We start from the raw sequence: 22,916 nt of genomic DNA on the forward strand, positions 1-22,916 counted from the left end.
TAGGTGATTTCTTAATAAGATTTTACACCTTATAAAATCGTTTTTATTATTTTATTAAAAAAGAAATGATGCATTAATTAATAACATTAATTTGTATCAATTGTGGGGGAAAAAAATTAATCTAAGTTTATTACACTTTAGCACAAGAGATATTGAAAGATTTCAAGAGTTAAGATGCATTGTTGCATTGTAATTATTGCATCAATTTGTGATTTATATAATTATCTGTCCGATTCCTTTCAAGGTTTTTGCCCTCAATCAAAGTGAAAAAGAAAGATAACTCATTCTTATTGTCCCTAGAGGAGAGTTAGGCAGCATCCCATTTGACACAACTGGTATTAACTTAATTGTTAAGGAGAAAATTTAGTGCTGCAGGGATGGTATTCATCTTGGGAAATTCATAGATCAGAGTGAGGTGCTGTTAAAAGAGCTCTTGTTCTGAATAAATCATGCTGAATAAGAATAGTTAGCTGGTCAAGATCACTCTCTTAAAATACATAAAGAACATAAGTCTTCTTTCTTTGAGTTATCTATTACGTTTAATTGAGTAGAAACATGGCTGATTGATATGAAGGGATTCACCGTGTGTTTGCCGAGCTCTTTACTGCTATTCACACTGTATCATTAAGACCCGCCACAATCATCTAATTTGAATACAGGGTGATTTGTGGATGACAAAATACATTTATCTGCTTCTGATTTATCTAGAGCTTCTCTATGAGCTGGATTTAACTTTCTTCATCAATGTCAATAAAAGGCTTGCAGTTGTGTTTGATTGGCTGATTTAATATTTTACAGTTAAACAAGTCTATAGACTGGACATATTTCTTATAAATATATTTAGCATTTGTCTTTGCTCAGTTTATAATTGATTTACGTCCTTAGAATAAACAAATACAAACATTTTTGATTAATGTAAATAATAAGATAAGACTATTTTGCTGGTAGAAAGGTAGATAGATGTAAACCTTAATTCTAATAATTTAAACATTAATAATAATCATAAGCATTTTATCTTTCTTTTTTTCTTTTGAAATATGATAAGTCCTGTATGCTTCACATAAATTTACAGATGATTCATTTAATCTAGATTTGTTTCTTTTTTAACGTCCAGGATACACAATTTCACCAGAGAAAATTATAATGAAAGTAAGTGAGTTTTAATGAGATTGAGTGAGTAGCTGAGTTGGTGTGGGTGTCTCTTATCTGATGTAAATTCCTCCAGATTTATTTACAGAACATATAGAAAATAATAACTTCTTTGTCCAGCCAGTACTCTCCTTGTAAATTCTTGCAGAATTATAGACATGCTAAAACAGAAATAACACATACTTTTAGATTAGAGGTCAAGGGCTGTAACTCAGTAACAAAACATCTGTTTCATTTTTTAAGCATTGTTAAACAATTCTTATATATTTATATATTTAGGTAAAGATATAATTGCAAGATCAGGGCCATAACTCTTAGATAAGGGCCATAACTCTATCACCATAAGACTGGTTAGTTTAAGGTACTATGTTAAAGGTATACACGCAGGATATTAATGCTAAGAGATAAACATAATGATGTTTCATTCATTGTATTTAACTGATTTTATAAACCTTGTACATTGAAGGAAAAATATTCAGTTAAAAGAGGGGCAAAATATAACTGTAACATATCCACATGAAAATTGTAGGAACAAATGTGAACTTGTTGAGTGAAGTAATATATATGTGAACAACAGGTTTCTGAAACAGACATTGTCTGTAATGAAGGGAAAACAAGCTGACATAAAAACAGCAAATAAAACATGAATTTCCCATTACTGATAATCTACTGCTTTATGAAATCTGGAATGTTTTTGACATGTATATTATTAAATAAATTGACATGACCAACCCTTTCCCAGCATCAGTTTATTGCTAGAACAGTTATCTCCAGGACGGCTCTGGTTACTGACGGGAATTTGTTTATGAATATAAATCTTGTCAATTTAATGTCTGAGTGTTTAGTAAATATACTTAATGAATGATTAAATACAGGATTTTAGCTTGGTTTTGCAAGATTTTCAGTGTGCCATAATTTCAAGTACCTGTGATAATAGAAACGTTGTGGATATAATGAGCTCTTTACGTTTACACTTTGGCAATTTAATGCTACGGATATACATTAATGTTTAATTGGACCACTCAAAGGCACTAGAAGAGAAATAAAACAAATTGCAGGTAAACTATTTATGTTCTCATTATATTATGAGTTATAAGAGAAAATATGTGGATTATTAACAACAGATTTTATAGTTATAGGTTGATTATGCTTGCTTTTAGTTAATGATACATTATAATACCTCAGTTAATTAGTGCTATAATACAGAATAGCTGAAATTTTTCTTAGTTACTGACAACATTCACACAAGGGCATCAGATTTTGATTAATCTTTAATTAACATTTTTAGTAAGGTTTTATTTTGATTTTCTGGTTAAGTTTTAAGTCACAATTTTGATTTTGTACCAAGATTTTGGCTGTACCGAAAGAGAAAAAGTCTGGGCTGACATCAGTGAAGTTTTAAGGCACCGACATATTGCATTAGCTAAGATGTCAGAGTCTGTGAATATTTTAAAATTTTGTGGAACAGTTTTTTATTTAATTAAGTTGTATCAAAAATGAAAGCAACAAGATAGTTCTGTTTTACAAAAATCTTCCCCAGTTGTGCTAAACACAGCAGTATATTCAGCTGATTGGTTCATTTTGTCATTTAATGAAGTGATTTAGAGTTAATTGAAGCCTATTACAAACTGACCGCCCCAATCAGAGACTGAATAAACCATTTGTCCTTTCTATTTCCTGTCTTGTATTGCCGAAGGGTTAGTTTGCTTCTATTCAGTGAATCAGGACATTTTTATGCTGTGTTAATGGACTGCATGTATTACTGTTAATGAGTATCACAGATAATAGTCACCACAAATCAGGCTGACTTTAATTTTAACAGCTTTGAAGAGATTCAATCTTTCAGACAATTTCAATCAGAAATACTGTCAACTCTTTGATTTTGTTAGCAAGAGCAAGAACTGACAAATCTACAGTATACAAAGCTGCCAAATTTACATCATATTTTCATGCTTGACTATTTGGAGAATAGAAAGAGCTTTAATATTTGTACGCATCAATATCAACTTTGAGTATTTTTTTTTAAAGCAAATTGCTATCTTCAAAACCACTTAAGGGAATGGTTGGAACTTCATAATTATGTGTGATTGTCTAACATGACTGGCACATCAGTTCCATAACTTTAAAAAAGTTACCTTTTTACAAAGTTATGCCCATTTTCTTACTTTCAAGCACTGAGAATAGTAGAGTGTGCTGTCTTACTGACAGCTCTTGTAACATACATGTATCATGTAGTTGCTTCTAAGTTAACTTGAGTTAAAGTTTAAAACAATAATTCCTTGTTATATTGGAGGATGTTCAATTTTTATCACAACTTTAGTTTTTCATTGACTTCCATTTTAATTTTCTCCACTAGTAGTTAGCAACTTCCTTGAAACCAGTTTGTTCTTATTATTTCATACACAGGACTTGACCCTTAAATTGGATGAACTTGAGGAAGGCGAACATTACAATCTGAAATAAAGTTAATTCATAATATAAATGATTGCTTGAAAAGATCTCACTCTAGTTAATATCCCCTTTGTGGGGATTTAAACAACAAAACAGTTGTGTGAAGCACAGGCCTCCAGATAATAGCTCTTTGTGGTGTGAAACTTAAAAAAAAAATATTCTGGCTAGTAATTATAATCTGTTTTTCCATCTGTGTACTTTTATACTGGATATTGTATATTAACAATATCTTACCGATATTCTCAAATTATATGACCCATATTCTCATATTTTACCCTTATTCTCATATTTGACGTACATTTTCATAATTATATGACCCATATTCTCATATTTTACCCTCATTCTCATATTTGACATACATTTTCATATATGACCCATATTCTCATATTTTACCCTTATTCTCTTATTTGAAGTACATTTTCATATATGACCCATATTCTCATATTTTACCCTTATTCTCATATTTGACATACATTTTCATATATGACCCATATTCTCATATTTTACCCTCATTCTCTTATTTGACGTACATTTTCATAATTATATGACCCATATTCTCATATTTTACCCTCATTCTCATATTTGACATACATTTTCATATATGACCCATATTCTCATACTTTACCCTCATTCTCATATTTGACGTACATTTTCATAATTATATGACCCATATTCTCCCCTCATCCTCATATTTGACGTACATTTTCATAATTATATGACCCATATTCTCATATTTTACCCTTATTCTCATATTTGACATACATTTTCATATATGACCCATAATTCTCATATTTTACCCTTATTCTCATATTTGACATACATTTTCATATATGACCCATATTCTCATATTTTACCCTTATTCACATTTTTGATGACATTTGCATATATGACCAATATTCTCATATTTTACTTGTATTCTTAATTTTACATTTGCACAGTCATATTCTCATATTTAACAGCCTGCCTTATTCTCATATTTTACCCATATTTTCATATTTTACATCATCATAATTGTCAACAATAACAACTTGTATAATATTATGCCAACAGTATAGAGTTCTAACCATTGCAGGAGCATGCAGTCCATGCCGTTGATATATGATACTTACTGTTGGCTGCACATTTTGATATTGAAATCCCTGAAATTCCCAACAGACATTTTATAATATAAAACAGGAGTCAGTCAGGAATTCAGCAGCCTAGTGTTATTATCTAATAACTAATGAGAATAATCTGTAAAGAATATAGTCTTTATATTAGCCTCTTATTAATTTTGTTTTTTGCAAAATGGCAGAAGTGATTGTTATAAGTGCTGATTTGTCAATAATTGAATCTTTGTTTGTTGTCCTTTACTTTCGTTCCATCAATGGATCTTGTCATTTATTTGTTAAGAATAGATAAATACTTATAGGGAAGTGTGGAAAAAGGGGTGAAAAAAGAAATTAAATCACTTATTTTACGGCACTACGAAAAAAAGAACCTGACATAAAATGTTTTTGTGCCAATTTAATCTAGCGGATTAATATACGCTTGCAGACATTTTTCACAGATTCTTTTTGGCCGTTTGAATGGGCGGAGTTTCGGCAGACAAAGATTCCTAATCTTATACTTTTTCCACTTGTTGTATTAGTGATGGTCATTGGAATAAAAAAAGGTGAATGTCTGTAAAAGCACTTTATCACCTATAACTATTGATTATTTAAGTTAGTGTTTCATCTATTACTGGCCAAGTGGTTAAGTTACTGACTCACCCTTCATCACTGTCAGGGTTTGAATCTTAACAGAAACATTGGATTTCATTTATTAGCTCGACTATTCGATAAGAATAAGTAGAGCTATTGTAGTCACCCGAGCGTCGGCGTCTGCGTCGGCGTAACAACTTATGTTACATATGGCTTTGAAACTTTGCACACTTGTTCACCATCATTACCCCAACCTGTAAACAGAGGGAGGTAACTGTATCAAGCATTTTGACAAAATTATGCCCCTTTTTCGACTTAGAATTTACGTTAAAGTTTTTGTAATAGTTCAAATATTTTCAAAGTCCATTGACATATGGCTTTGAAACTTTGCACACTTGTTCACCATCATTACGCCAACCTGTAAACAGGAGGAGGTATCTGTATCAAGCATTTTTTTTTACTATCAAGCACTAAGAATAGTCGAGCGTTGCTGTCCTACCGACAGCTCTTGTTTAAGTGCACTATATAGTTAACTTATGGGATGTCATGGTTCGACTCATGACAGTTTGTGCCTGAAATAATGGACGGAGAGATTCACCTGACATCTTCAACCAATAGAGCTTGTACAGTACCAACCAAAAAAAGTTTCGAGAATCAAAAGTGGTTTTTCTTCTCGAGATTTAGGTATTAAAGCTGTTTGAAATATTGGTGAGGAAAGCATAACACATTTATAAAAGCAATAAAGTACCAGTATCACTTTGAATAATTTATGCACAATTCAAGATTTATTATATAAGATAAACAAAATTTTGAAATGCTTTAAATATCCTTTAAATTAAACCAAATTATTTCTTCTGTAACTCCTTTGAGCGGAAGAGGTTAAATTCTTGTTTTAAAGATTTATTACCTTTGTAGTTAGTGGTTGAAGGTAAATACAAGTACATATTAGCTAGAAGAGTCCAGTGTGAACAGTATATTCCCTGATTTTCCTAACAAGCATCTAGATCAAATAAAAGAAAGGAAAAAAAAATTGAGGAGAATCATCTCTATCCATTTATGGATGGTATATACTTGAGACAAAATACAGATAATCACAGTATTGAGAAAGAGCCTGTTTTTATACAGACACGTCTGTCAGTCCATAATGGATGCATTTTTGGAAAAACATCCATCTTACAAAATGTCTGTTTGTATCCTCTGCTCTCAAAAACCCATCTTCCCACTAAAAGTAAAATGTGATAAATGAACAATTTTTATAATAACATCCCATTAACGTAATAGCAGCGTATAAACGATGACGGGCTAAAAGCTTTACGCTGCTCTAGTTGAAACATCGTCATTATGATGTCCTATTGACAAATGTGAAAGATACCAAAAAGATCAGCGCGTTAACACGCTCCTAAATACTTAAAATTTCCATTAAAAGCATTCCAAGGGTTCTAAAATGTTACAAAGTCCAAATTCGTGTTCACAGTTAATTGGGATACTGGGCTATCAATGTTAATACTCGGTTTCAAAATGCACCAGGGAAATGGATAGGCTTTTCGATCTCTGGAAAACATTTTAATGTACCGAAGTAAATTGCACTTTCATCCATTATAGGATCAATGGACGTGTGTTATGCTTTTACTGAAGTAACTGGTCAGAAAATGTTGCCATACATTTGTGATTAGGATTGGATTCTAAAATAGAGAAAAGTAATCTGTGTCTTGGTAAAAGCCCTGTCTTTATATGATAAATTCAAAATCGTACAACTAGTGCATAGCGGCTATAAGTTTCATTCAATTATTACAAAAGATGATAAAATGCTCGGGTTTACTTTAACATCGTCAAGTCTATTCATGGTTTATGAAAAGATAAATTTTTCATTTTCACTGACATGAAATTTTACTACGATTGACACAAAATTAACAATTTGTTTTCCAAAGTTATAATATTATTTACTAAATTTAAAAAATTTAATTGAAGGGTCTGATTCCACCGGATTTTGTCTTTCTCCTGGTCAACCACTCATAATTTTAAGGAATATTTCAAAATTTGCCCTGAATGAATGGTGAAGTGCAGACATTTTTTCCAAAAGATCATACGGATGTGGCGGGCTGATTTGGGTTCTGCACCAGTTCCCGGGGTAGTTTTGGCCCTGGGGCAATAATTACATTCTTTATTGTCTTGTAACCTCCCTTAAAGATTAATTAAACTGCAGAATAATGAATTGCAGCTTAGAATCAATACATGTTGCAAAATGTGTACGCGCTTTTTTTTCTCTTTTTATATTCCAAATGTAATAATCTAGAATTATGACGAGATGAATTTTATGAGATATTCTTAATATATAAATGGATGAGACATTAATAAATTATCTTATCTAATCTATCAACTACAAATATCAAGATGATTTGATAAATTGATAAATATATTTCCAATTAAAATGCACTAAAATATTTGTTACGAGTTGCAGGCAATAAGACCAGTAAATTAGATTAATTAATTACTGCAAAGTAATAAAACTTGAAATTCACATTTTAATCAAATATTTTCATGCCATAAGGGATGGTTAAATGAAAAAGATGGTTTTTCTTGTGAAGATTGAACAATTGAAAACCACATTCTAGCATGCTATGGTTTAATATTTTACAACATAATTCGAATGTTGCATGGCCTATGATCAAGTGTGATGCATTTTGGGAAAAAAATTGTGAAATATAAAAAAAATGCATCTTAGATTCAAACTGTTAATTGCTTTTGCAGGAGTCGTACTTAATTTCAGCTTCCAATGAGTATTTAAATAATGTTAATGTTTAAATAATGTTAAGGTGAAACAAAAAATGTTTGTTTTAGGTGTGTCACACATTAAATATTGTTACTGAATGAATTATTCTATTGCATTTTTATTTCTATATCAGAATATAAACTGTATTAAAAGTACCATGTTAAATGTCATAAAAATGCTTGCCCATCTTCAATCTAGACATAACTATACATCATTTTTCATCAAGTATGTGCCGACTGATTGTGGTCTGCACTTGTCACATGGCGGTCTGATCTTGGTCTGCACTGCACTGGTCTCATGGCGGTCTGATCTTGGTCTGCACTGCACTTGTCACATGGCGGTCTGATCTTGATCTGCACTGCACTGGTCTCATTGCTGGCTGATCTCTGTCTGCACTGTCACATGGCAGCCTGATCTTTGGTCTGCACTTGTCACATGGCGGTCTGATCTTGGTCTGCACTTGTCACATGGCGGTCTGATCTTGGTCTGCACTGCACTTGTCACATGGCGGCCTGATCTTGGTCTGCACTGCACTTGTCACATGGCGGTCTGATCTTGGTCTGCACTGCACTGGTCTCATGGCGGTCTGATCTTGGTCTGCACTGCACTAGTCACATCATGGCGGTCTGATCTTGGTCTGCACTGCACTGGTCTCATGGCGGTCTGATCTTGGTCTGCACTTGTCACATGGCGGTCTGATCTTGGTCTGCACTGCACTGGTCACATGGCGGCCTGATCTTGGTCTGCACTGCACTTGTCACATGGCGGTCTGATCTTGGTCTGCACTGCACTGGTCTCATGGCGGTCTGATCTTGGTCTGCACTGCACTTGTCACATGGCGGTCTGATCTTGGTCTGCACTGCACTGGTCTCATGGCGGTCTGATCTTGGTCTGCACTGCACTTGTCACATGGCGGTCTGATCTTGGTCTGCACTGCACTTGTCACATGGCGGTCTGATCTTGGTCTGCACTGCACTTGTCACATGGCGGTCTGATCTTGATCTGCACTGCACTGGTCTCATTGCTGGCTGATCTCTGTCTGCACTGTCACATGGCAGCCTGATCTTGGTCTACACTGGTCATGTGGATATCACTCTTGAACAGTAGTCTAGTTGGTTGCCCTTTCAATTTAAATGCTACTTGTTCCTGAGACACAAGGTAACAGTATGTGTTACTTCCAGGAAGCATTATAGGTGTGGTTCCAATAAGCTTTAAGTTTAAAATGCCAAAATGAATTTGTTTTGACCATATCACACACCATAAAATAATAAACCTGCAATAATTTATATGTCTTGTCTAATTCAATGTCAAGTGACAACTGTACTTGTTTTAGATGCTGGCATCATACGAGATATAGCTCTCTCCTATTTAAACGTATAAACATTAAAAGGTTTGAAGTGACTTAATTGACAATACAATTACAGTAGCAGAGATGGTGCCACTATAAAGAGGATATTGACTAATGTTTGTGACATTTCACACTAAATTTCAAACGTTTAAATTAGATCAAAGTTGCGGAGGCTTCAATGAAATGCAGTTTTTGTTAAATTAAGAGGAAAGAAGTAATTATAGGCTATGAGACAAGGTGTTGTTTGACTGAAAACAAAAGGCAATTAAATACTCCATAGTTTATTTGAGCAATTTACATGTTTACTTTAATAGGACATATATTTTCCTTGTAGTTAAAAATGTGTTTACAACAATGGGATGGTATTTAATTGATTATTATATGGAATCACAGTGTCTTTACTTACATAGCTATAAAATATATGAATATTATTTGTATATTTAATTACATTATTGCAATGGATTTTAGTTTATGCTTGTAGTTTCCTTCTATAGAATATGGTATATTTTTATGGTGACTACATACTCAAGTAAGGTGATAATTATTTTTGTTTAAATAAAGTATAGTTGTTTATTATAAGAGAGGTAAGAAATGTTGTTAAATTTATAATAGTTTTTGTTATATTTAATTCTGTATGTTGTTATATTAATATACCGCTGTGTTGACAAGAGTTATTGAGGATAAAGCATCAGGGCACCCAGTCTGTGAACCTAGAACTCTGAACCAGTCTGACCTTAAAGTCCATTTCACACAAACTTGTCTGACAATAATGCCAAGTTTTCATATTAATATTGTCCTGTCAGGTACCATTGCCAACCTTACATCAACATTTCAACAATTCACAACTCTATACAGCTTAAGCTTTATCTTTCAACCTGATATATTTTTTAAAAAAACTGGAGCAATAAATATTTAATGTTTCGTTAGTGGAACAAAAACCACTTAGATTAAAAATTACTGTATACGCATATATATTACTAAATACTTTTAATTCTTTGACAAGACATTATTCATTATTCATTAAGGTTAGCTTAGATGTAGGTAACCCTAATACCAAGTTATATTTTTTTAATGGACATGTCCATCTTTCAATCTGGACAAACCCAATTATCTTTTTCTAGGGCAAATTCAAAATATGTAAAAACAGCATTTTTTTTTTAAAGTGATATAATATTCCAATAGTTGCAGCCCCTAATATTATTCCAATAGTTGCAGCCCCTACTAAACAGTAAAATCATCCAATGGATGGATAGCTGAGTGAATTGCTTATAAAATTTAAACTTTCATTTGGAGAGTAACAGGTCAGAAGTGTTGTTAACAAAAGACATATTTTAATTGGCAAAAGCATTTTCTTTCAAAATAGATCGAACTATTTCCATGCACAAATAAGTTAACAAAAATTGGGGGTGCTATAGTTAAGCTGCTTCAGACTTAAACCAGGGATGTTAAACATTACTTGTGTCAAAACCCTTTATTTCCTTGAATGTAACCATGGTAATACTGCCAGTATTTAAATATAGAAGCAGATTCAAAATTGGTTTAAACAGTATTTACTTCATATAATACAAACATAAGGTATACAATAATGATACGAACATTATATAAAACAGGATTGAAAAGGTTCAAAATTGAACAAATTGATGTATAAAAAGGACTAGTTCAAAATTTTCAACCAATTAAAACTGTCATAGAAATATTGTGAATGCCCTCTCATTATTAATTGATACATTTAATACTTCAAAGGTGCTTGATTTATGATAGCAACAGTTACTTGCTTACTTAAAGCACTTAGAGCTTTAAAGGACCTTTTTCCTTCAATATACATTATCTATTATTCAGATTTATTTCCTTCCTTAGTCTTATAAAAGCCACTTAAATTTTTTATTTATTTATAATTGTTTTTAATCTTTCTATCTACTGTATAGTTTCATTACCTTTACCTTCTTTTGCTGCCATTTTTTTCTTCTTTTTTTGGTTAAACAAGATTCAAGTGATGATCCGTACGTTGAAAAACTTGATTTATCAATGAAATCAAACAAGACACGAAGACTTAGTTATTTTAAGCTGAAGTCTCCAAACTATCTATTTTTATCACCTGTATATGGCTTCGTGAAAATGAACATTTTATCCTGGAGGATTAATAATTAATCTTGTTTTCAGTGAAATCTCTTATAACTCTATCAAGTGCAATCACTGGCTTTAATGCAGGTTTAAAGTGGTTTCTAATGAACCACTCTTCTATAGATACAAACACAGAGATTTGTCACCATTTGAATTTGTATAAACAATTACTTAGCATCAGTTATATGGACACCGTCATCATCAAACATTTACCATTATGGATAGCTCCATAATTATGTGCCGTAATTACTGTAAAAGAAGTAAGTTTGTGAGTTGTTATTTTCTGATGTAAAGTTCGGATATGGAGTAATTGGAGAGCTAGGAATGTACATGCAAATATTTTGCATGTGATTTTGTTGGGGAGTGTGTTATGAATGTATATAATTACACCTGATGCGCACTTTACTGAAACAACTAACTGTTCTTGAATAATTATACAGAATGAGTAGATCTTTGTTTCGTTTCGTGGAAGTTACGTACAATAAAGGTAAAATGATGTCCTTAGTACTAATAATGTGTCAACAGTGTCATTAGATTTATTCCAACATCAATGCATAGACACATTTAATTGATTTTAAAATGATGAAATAAGTAAATTAGTTATACCAATTACTAAATCAAATATGTACCTTTCTAGTGTTAGTATGGTAAATTGAGGCAATTTGGACATTTTATATCTATGCTAATTAACATATTTATTCAGAGAAAGTCAATTTTAAGACCTTGCAAAATTTGTGCAGTTTACAATGTTTTATTTATAAATTACTAATTAACAAGGAAATTTCTTTTTAACGTGAGGAAGGTGGTCAAATAAACATGATTTAAGTTTGTGTGAAGTATTTCTGTTGTCTGCATATATGGAAAGTAAATGGGGAATGTAAAGGAGATGATAGACAGTGATTTATTTTGTGATACAGTCCTATAAGGAATTTATATTTTTAGCGTGCTAGTACTTAATAATAAAAGTGAGGATTCTGTTGGATATATCTTTTGAAGGTATGTTTTTATAGCCTTGAAATATATGAACAGGGTCAATCAAACCAAGCCTGCAACATTTTCAATTTTGAGCTGTGTTAGGTGTTCTTGTACAATAATTATATTTTTACTTTTGACAAGATATATAGCTCGGTATAGATGGTAATTCTATGCTGACATTAGTAAAAACTTTTTGTATCTAAACGAAACACCATTCAGTGATCCTCTAAACCAAAAAGAAAGTACTTTTCCAGTAATTCAGAAATAAATTCTATAAACCAGTTGTGAAGATTGGGATGGGCAGGAATTGAAACTGAGGGACATTTCTTGATAATGGTGTTGTTTATAAAATTAGACTGTTTCCTGGTTTATATTTTCCTGTCCATGACATAATTTGTTCTTTCTATCATTTGACTCTGCCAGTTAATTCACCTTACAGTGAAGGCATGGACGGTTACTTGTATTTACCTCTGGCTCAATCAGAGCCTGCAACATTTTCAATGATGTTGTGTTGGGCAGCCTTTAACACACCTATGCAGCCATGAACAAACTTAGGATACATTACTTATGTGACTTGCCTTTTGTTCTTTTTAGTCACACAAGGTATAAAAAAAGACACAAGTAAAAACATAATGAAAAGGATCAAAGAAAATGTACTGTTATCTATTGTTATTTTAGTCACAAAAGTACCGCTTGTTTGTACTGCAGACCAAAATCTGTTTGCACATCGATGCCATCTGAACATGCATGGTTTTCTTTTCAGACAGTATGTATTTTGAAATTTTCCCTTAAAATCATAAATGGTTCTGTCCAGATTGAAATATTGAAAGAGGGGTAAGTCCATTACATATAATTAGTGTTGTTAAGGGAAAGACTTTCATTTGTTGCAATTTTAGGGTAAAGATTTTCATTTGGACTGTTTTATTTTGAAATATTTAGTTACGTACCCTTTCAAGGAGAGAGTGATTTTACAATGTTATAGAGTTCCATTTAATTACTCGACTAAACCTTAAAGTAGACCTTCAACTTGTAGATCAAACAGACATACAAATGGATTAATCATGTTTCAAACTCAGTAACATTATTGTGTAAATGTTTACCGCTCATATTTTGTAGTTTGTATAAAAATTTCCATAATTTCTCTCAAGTCGGTCCAGTAATGGTCGTTTACAGGCAATGATAATCGTTTTAAAATAAGTGCAGTGAATGGATTATTTATGTAGAAAGCACTACAATGTCCTATTGTCTTAACAAATGTTCACAGACATTAACAAGTACATATCAATTATATATATTTATAGCTTATTTTGGGCACAACTAATTGCTTTAAAATTGACTAATTGACTTGATGGAACAGATTAAGAATTTGAAAGTCATAAAAATAAATGTTTAATTCCAATGTAGTTTGTTGTTTTGGATGATTTTAAATCAACAGATCGATAAAAGAGAAAGAAATCAAAATATAAGATATACTGAAAGTGACTTTAGAACTTTAAAATGATAATTAACTGTAATATAATTAATGAAAATTTTCAACTTAAAAAATTATTGTATATAATGATATTATCATTTTGAATAACATTGTGATGTATTCATTCTACATGTATAATTCCCTATAGAGTTAATTATACTGGAAAAAAAACTTGTCATAACCAACAAATTTAATCCTTTTTCAATTTTAAGAATTTTTATTAATGAAAATTTTGATGCATCATCGTACACATTCAGTAATGGCTGATTTGGGATATAAAGTAAAATATAACATAAAATAATGAAGTTCTATTATAGGAATATATGAAATAATGAAGCACCGCCACCCTGTAGGATAATTTCCTTTTTCCTCATTATTATATAATGAATCCATCTTAATATGATATTGATATACAAGCAAGCCTTGTTATAATATTTCAAACTTACAAAAAAACCTGCACAGCTTTAGGTTACTTAGAGGATAAATAAAGAATTTTTATCCGCTATGTGTCCCTAATTATATGTGTTTGGCCGTTAACAAGGCTTGTTTTTACCCTCATTAGTATAGTTAGTGTAACTTTACAAAGTTTATGATGGTTTCAATTCTGCAGTGAAATCTTGTTGTAAGATAAACCATAGTCTTTAATGAAGAGAAAGAAGAGTTGCTGTCAGAGAAAACCTCAAATGAGATACATAATTGTGAAGTTAGGCTGATGTTAATGATCAATTTGGCTGTGTTTTTTGTGATCGGAAATTGGAAATCAGCTTTTGTACAGCTCTCAATGATGCAAGCCCCTGTTTCAGGCTGTGCTATAATCAGTGCTGGAGTTTTATTTCTGTCTGTTTCATTTACTTTTATGGTGCTTATAGTTTCATTTTCATTGAATCTTCCCGCGGAGAAACACGATTTTGATTAAAACTTTGTGGATTTATCAATAATTGGAGACTATAAATGCTAATTACTACACTAATTGTTTGTTAAAGGTAGGGAACCTGTTTTCATTACATTTTCTCACTATTCAATTATCATGTATTTAGCAGAGTGGTATTTATTAGAGATCTAATTATCTCGCCTGCATCAGATACCGTTATTTTTTTACCTTCTTTTGTATGATCTTTCTAGAAAGGAAACACGACTTGGAGCAAAATTTGGATAAGTATGCTATCACTTTAAAAATTTAGGTTAAATTATGATGCATGATTTAAGGCTATATTGTAGAGCCTGATGGTTGCGATATTTTATCATTTTGAAATTTATCAAATAGCAATGGACAGCTAATTAAAAGCAAGCCATGCAAAGTATGTTTCGAATTATGTTTTTTTAACGGAGTCACAATTATGTCATATATGAATAGACATGTTCAATTTTTACAGTAACTACTGTTGAAAAAATTTCATGTCATAATTCACAATTGTTTTGTTTGATTAACCATAAATGAGCACTATAAATATGTAAGACAAAATAGTTATACATGAATACTTTAATAATATCAAGTCTTTCAGACTATGTTGTATTTAATTAAAAAGAAAAGTTATCCTATGGTTGGATGTCGAACAAAATTTATAATTATGAAAGTTAATAATAGTTTTTAAATATTTTGATAATTTCTCGTTTATTAAATTTATGCTTCCAGTTCAATTCTGTTCTATTCTAATATCTGCTACAATCGTCTGTAGTCGGGTTTTAGACATTTTTTTTATAAAATTTTAAAACGCGTGGGAAAACTTACAAATCATCACATAGGGAGTTAAACATTATATATTTATCATTTCATTTTATCGTATTTTGTATAAAGTTATTATATCAAATAGTTTCGCTTTCAAAATTGATTAAAAATTTAATGTTTCCATGGATACTGCTGGATTATTTAATAAAATAATTAATTTATTTTTGATAGAGGCGTTCAGTAATGATATTTCTCCATTTATGTCATTGTTTAATGAAATATTTCCGTAGGCTTTATTACTGATTGTGCATCATCTGTCGAGAATCACAGTTTTAATAGTCTCGTTAGAGTATATGGTAATGGTAGTTAGTGCCTGTCCCTTATTTGGTAAAAGTCTTGATCATCTAGGTGTTCAGAATAGCTACGAGAATAAAAATGGACATATTCTCATAAGTCATGTATATATAACTTATCATACATGACAGAGTGGTTTAAATCATTTAACTTTTGCATTCTGTGGATTTTGAATCTTGTCTGAGAGGTTGATTTATTTTGAATGTAAAAGTTACTCCAAGTTGGCGTACAGAAGTCTGGTGGTTCTACGCTATTCTGCAGGTTCATTTGCTGCTCATTTTAAAATAATGCTCATGCTCACATCCTAAGGTTCTCCTACACTTTAAATGTGCAAATATATCATGTTATTGGACTAATTTTGGTTTGACTTCAAGGGGGGAAAATTTAAAAAACAAAGAACAATAAATAACTCTTCTCAACTCTTAAAACTAACTTGAATGCTTTTCAACAAACATTTCACTAATTGCCATTAAGTTGAAAGGCATTTTCAAAATAATTTCATTAGGTAAATATTATTACAAGTGATTTTTTTTTGTTACTGCACTTAAGAGTTATGGCCCTTGATTTGTCATGAAATGGCTCTGGCAACTCGGTAACATTACATAATGTTGAAACAGATGTTTGTGTCTTTTTTATGTAATTCTCTCTACCGTGCATGTTTGTAATTTATGTCTTTTAATGTTTTCCTTTTCTTTTTCATTGTTTGTATTATAATTCTATCCTAGATATTCTTTTTCGTTGTTTCCAATATAGCTGTGTCCTAGATATTCTTCAGCCTGAAGTATTTTTGCCAACATTTTGGCACTATTATTGATCTACCATTTTTAGGTTTGTTAAAGCAAGGTTAGTCAGGGGTATTCGGGTATTCAATATCTGTTAAGGGGTCAGAAAGAAATGGCAGGACCTACTTCACCTCGGCAATTTGTACATTATCACGAAGGACATGTTTTGTCACAACAGCATTGATGTTCTACTCTGAACATTTAATGAATTTCGTATTCTGTACATTTGCAAAATCGGCAATAAAAGTTACTTGCTCTGGTAAAGCAGAAAATTAATTAAATTGATCTGGGATGAGAATTGTTGAACTTGGTTAAAAAAAATTGCTGCTTCAATATCATGTTTCAAACAACAGTTGCAGTTGCTAGTTACAAAAATAATTATTAACTGGAGTATAAGTTATATGTGACTTCAAATGAAAAAATGTAATGCGTTTTTTTAATAGGTGTGTGAATGTCATCTGTTTGAATTTTTTCACATCTATTCATTGGGATGTGCGAAAGATGACGCGAAGATGTTAATAAGCCCCCATTGATGATGATGTTAAAAAGATTTATATTTATGAGGCAACAGCTAGAGGTTAAAGGGTTACAAATATAAAGATATGAACGCAAACATATGTCACATATTTTTTCTTGCATTTTCTACCATATTCTATCATATTTTAAATTAGTTACATCAGTTAAACAATTTTTTTTTTCATCCGCAGCTATTTTTTATTACAACAGTGTATGAATTTACAATGGCAAAATGATGTCATCCGAGGCACACAGTTTCATTTTGAATATGCCAAATTGATGTCATTTTTACGCGGTTCATTTATAAAATGGGCTAAAATGATGGCATTGTATAACATGCAACTCATCTGGCACCCCCCATGCCAGATGAAATTTCCAGCATGGGTCTAAAACTAACAGAAAGACCAATAAAAAAAAGAGTTATGACAAAAAGTATGTGTGTATCCAGCAATCATTGTTTCAGGAGATTTACCTGGCAACAAATTGAAAATTTAGATTTAGAGCCTTCATTTAAAAAAAGCAAATTGTTTTCTATTTCTAATATTAATATATATAAGATTTTATTATATAAACTTCTTCAAAAATCTTGGGAACAAATCAACAACAAAAAAAGGATTCAGCTTAAAAAACGTGAGCAATTAAATGTTATTGCAGGCAAAATGCATATCAGGATAAAAAATAAAGTGATATAAAAAATTCATGGCTGAGAGTAAATTACTGAGAAATAAATGCATGGTATTGTGTATTAGAACCAGCCTGTTTACCCTGTATTGTATCATAGAGAGGGTTATATTTCCCTCAGATTGTCTGAAATTCACATTAACTTCTAACCAGATGCACTTCCATTATATTGAATGTCTGTTAAAATACTCAGAAATTCTATTAGAATAATTGCATATTTGTTTGTGTTGAAATGTGCAACTTAGTTAAGCACACACGCTAATTCAATGATACTCGATGACTGGCGCGCTGATCTTTGAAGTGGAAATTTAGTTTGTGTGTTGGTTTTTTTTTACAGAGGCATGGTTTTGGAAAGTTTTATATTTAATTTGATATAATATATCAGGAACGGTTTGATACGGATCCTTGCAACAAATTGAAAGTATGATCTAAAGCCAAAACATGGGAAAGCAGTTAACATATCATTTACAGAAATTCTAGGCTATACATTACTTAGATTTGAACAATGAAACGTTCCTGAAGCCGGTGAGTTATGTCTTTTTGTACATTATATAACTTGTCTCCTTATAATGTATAATATTGATAAAGATAAGCAAGTTTTTACTTAAAAATGAATTTGTAAGTTAACATTGTTTTAAGACCTATGGTATTTTATTTCTTTTTAGATTCGACTGAGTGAGGTGGACCTCTAACATTTAGAAATTGTGACTTATTGATACTTTTTAACTTCGGCTAATCTTACTGTTAAACTTAAATTTTGTCTTGTTATACATTTGTGTACATACTCGACTTATATGTGACTTCATAAAAACTTCTCTGATTTATCGAAAAATGTTGTTTTTAGCAAAGTTTCAAACAAGAAGTCTAATGAATTAAATGAATTGATATCACATGTAGTCTAAACCTCTGCTATCTAATTGGTTATACAATTAAATATGGTTACAGTTAAACCTTGAAAAACAGAAATCCTATAAAACCAGATTTTCAGCGGTCATAAAGAAATTTATTGCTCATTTTGAGCTGCTTTTATCTTAGAAAAAAACAAACAAAAAAAACAAACCACAAATACAAGAAAGCACTTTAATTTTTATTTTATTTGTATAATATAATCTATTGAGATAATCATGAGATTTTTATGGTTGATACAAGAATTATCTTTGAGGTAATTGTGTATGTATATTTTATGCACTACTAGACATTACATGATGCCAGTTGTCTTGTATTGTGTCATAAAGCTGCCAGAACGTGAGCCTTTTCCGAGTCTCTTCATTCGTCCATTTGCTTACAAATCATAATTTTGATGGTACTAGAGCATGCTAATTCCTATAACCATATGTCATTATGTCAAATCTGATCCATTTACTAGCAGAAAATTTCCTACATTATACTGGGCCTATACACAATATAGCAAATATTTTAATGTTTATGTACACTAAATTATTCCTCTCTCTATTTCTCTATTTTATATATTCTGTTTTTACTGAATAATGCAAGATTATCCTTTTAAAAAGCTTGAAATTTCTATTTTAAATGTTCACATCAACATGTTATAAATTGATATTTGTAATAAATTCTCCCAGGAGGTAATATCACTCTTACTTTAATTAGTTAAAATTCTTAAGCTTTAAGTTCACAACATTCAGCAATTAATGAATGTATGTCTCTGTTTATCAATACTATAAATTATGCATTGACTTTGTTTTATTTTATTTTTTAAATAAATTTTCAGCTATTGAATTATCAACATCCTATTTATGACTTGTAAAGTCTGTTTGCTATGATTGTGTGACCTATGGTTATTTATTGTCACAACTGGAAATCCCTCATACTCTTACAATCCCCGGAAGATGCTTTGTTAGTTTAGCACGAGGATTCGGTAGTCTAGTACTGGTGTAACTCTCCAGGAACGATGGTTAGGAAACTACCCGCCTATATGACTGAATTATGTTGGGAAAAGGCGTAAAATGAATCAAACAAACAAACAAAAATTAAACAAGCAAACTTACAATACTTATAGAAATTGAGGATATTGCAATTGCTACAGCCAAATTTGCAGGTTTTATGCACCTTCCTGAAAAGTGGGTAGCAAACTTGGGGGGGGGGTGGTCCGTCAGTATTTTTGTTTGTCCGTCAGTATGTTTGTATATGTATATATGGTACTTGAGAAGGAATACATTGTGGTTAACTTGGTAGGGTCGTTGCTCATGTACAGGTGTTACATAATAATTATAATAATAATAATAAGTATTTTCTAGAAGATAGTTTATAACTTGTATGAAATATGCCCTGTTGAAAATAAATTATAAATGCATCAAATGTAAACAAAAACTTACTTGTCTTAATGGTAATTTGGAAAGTTAATTTGAGATTTCCCTGAAATTTTATGAAATTATAATGACTTTCTGTTCTGCTGTGCCAACTTTGTGTTTTATATGTTGTGCCGCCACATGATATATTCCTCGTGCCAAATCAGAAAAGTTCTAATTTCAATTTGACATCAACTGTTACTGTATTCTTTAAACAGTAATTGTCTTAGAAAAACAAGTTGATTGACTAACAAAAATTTTGGCAGGTATTTCCGCATGAATGTGTGGCAATATGCAGTAGATTTCCTTAGCCAGTTTACACATAGGCTTTTAACCATATCAGTGTTGGTCCTACATAAAATGACTATTTAAAAAAAACATAAATTGAAAATATGAAATTAATGCATATCACAACACTTGAGGTAACAATCATATATCTAGGACTGTGCAAATTTAATATGACAAGTTTTAGCTTGTTTATGTCATGTCTTTAATATTCATATTCCTTTTATTATGAAAAACTGATCAGAAATAAATCTTGCTCAGATTAAATATTACACAATACGCAGTCAATATCATGCTCATAACCTGTTATATAAAATGATATATGAATATAATGTATTCGCTGATTTAGTGTAATATTAAACTTTTTTAATTAATTTCTGTATATTAAAAACTATGATATGCTGCACTTCTTATCCCATTGCTATGAAATTGCCATTTTGAATGAAAAAAGTGCATTTATTGATAAAAACATTCTTCAAATTTAATGAAATTTCAATAGAATGAAAGGAAACAATATTTGCCAGACATCTGTTGAAGGATATTCTTTACATTTGTATTATTCAGATTTCCTGAAAAAATCAGGGAGTTATTTCTAGAAAATAGGCAACAGTTTTCCATTTGTAACTAAATATTTTGTGTGCTTCTGCCATATAGAGTGGTATGTCTGCTGCTGAAATGGCCAGTGACAGGTTATTAAGTGAAACAGACAGTTAAGCTTTTAAAAAAAATGATGTAACGCAAAAAACCTGTAGATGAGGAATTGCCATTCTTGTAAGCAAGAATGATATAGAAGATGAATTTCATTTAGCAACAGGCAATACATTTCTGTGTGTTTCTGACCAGGAGGTTTGATTTGTCAAGTGGTTTCTTAATTGTGTCATTGACAAATCCTTATTGACACTTATGACAAATAGAATGCTTTTATTTTAAGTAAGAAATCACCTAAATCATTAAAGCAGATGCCGTTATGAGATGAGCGTTGGATACGGTGGATATGGGGATCATTTTTTATACAGCTCTGTCAGATATCTAACCATCTAGGGACAAAATAAGGGAGAAAATGCTGATGTAAAAGAAACAAAATGTTATTGAGGAAGACAGTCTGTAGATGAATAATAAACAATAGGACGCCATGGAAATCATCTGTATGATACAGACTGGCCGTACATTGGTCACATGTCATTCTCTTAAAATAATTACATACAGTCCAAGATTATTCATTTTCTAATGTATGAACACATTAAAATGATTATAATACAATTTGTACAATTTGTAGTTTAAGGACCACAATTTATGTTTTATGAGTTGCTACATCATTTATGTATTTTTGTTTGAGTTGCATAAATTGTATGCATAAATGGACACCTTGGTAGAAACACCACCATTTTGCGAGGACTTGGCATTGATAGGGGCATTTAAGTAATTCAACATCAGCAACATTAATTGCTTGTCTACAAAGGGCCGTTGTCATCTTACATTCAGGTTGTTGTTTGTTCTACATGTTTCAATTTTCAAACTTGTATATCAATATTTCAAAGCCAACTTTACTTTAGCTGATAAATTTTCAGGGTTTTTATGAATTTTTATTTTGGCCAATTATAGAATATTCATGCTCTAACGTTTTTAATGGGTTATCTTTAAAGATTTCTCACAATTGTAGATCATCCTGTATTAATTTTCCTAATAAAGTTAAACAGTAAATTGAGTAGGATTTTTCTCTTCCAACTTAGACAGGCTGTATAAAGATGTCGACAATGTTTTCAGTGATTATTTTCCTGACTAGAGGTTTCTTCTATGTGCTGTTAGTGTAAAAGATTTATTTCGGCCGATGACAGTTAATCTTTTAAGCCCCATCACAAGAATGTCTGATATGATGAAGGCTAGTGATAAGTGTGAGGCGCTTCTTTATTCGTAAAAAACATTCAGATGTGATCGGAATTAAGTTAATTCATGCATTAAGTGTAATTTCGGCAAATTTTGTGCTTTCAAACAATTTAGTGGTTAAAAGAGAAAATTGCTATGTCGTGATGCAATCAGGGTTATCCCAAGTGTGGACGTCTTGGTGTAAATTATTGCCCTATAGGTTTGTTTTTCGGATTACATATAAATGGAAAGTGTAGGTTCGTCAATTACATGGAAATATTGCTTAGATGATGTATAAACCTCTCTCGTATTATGTTTCGACAGGATTTTCTATACTCTGACAGTAAAAGAAGAGTAGACGCTCAAATGGAATATTTTGTAATTTTCGCCAGTGATTGCTTTGAATATTGGACGACTGCATCATTTAGTTTTATTGCAAAAACTTGTTATTTGACTTAGTGAGGCGTAATTGTAATAATCAGTTCAGGGAAATCTA

At 31.3% G+C, this 22,916-nt stretch overlaps 1 protein-coding gene across 4 annotated transcripts in view; it reads left to right on the forward strand.

Moving 5' to 3' along the window:
* The first annotated feature begins 1,931 nt into the window (after window positions 1-1,931).
* Window positions 1,932-22,916, forward strand: part of LOC132744231 (LIM domain only protein 3-like) — a 34,872-nt gene continuing 13,887 nt past the window's right edge. The window contains exon 1 of one of the 4 annotated variants that reach the window (XM_060732875.1): window positions 1,932-2,207. The gene's annotated coding sequence lies outside the window, so the exon portion shown is untranslated. Of the gene's footprint in view, window positions 2,208-12,373; window positions 12,518-14,641; window positions 14,951-18,202; window positions 18,492-22,916 lie in introns of those variants that run through there. The other 3 variants (XM_060732879.1, XM_060732877.1, XM_060732876.1) reach the window with 3 other exon arrangements.

Source organism: Ruditapes philippinarum, unplaced genomic scaffold, assembly GCF_026571515.1.
Source record: "Ruditapes philippinarum isolate M1 unplaced genomic scaffold, ASM2657151v2 ctg5536_1_1_1_1, whole genome shotgun sequence".
In the NCBI taxonomy this organism is placed as follows: domain Eukaryota; kingdom Metazoa; phylum Mollusca; class Bivalvia; order Venerida; family Veneridae; genus Ruditapes; species Ruditapes philippinarum.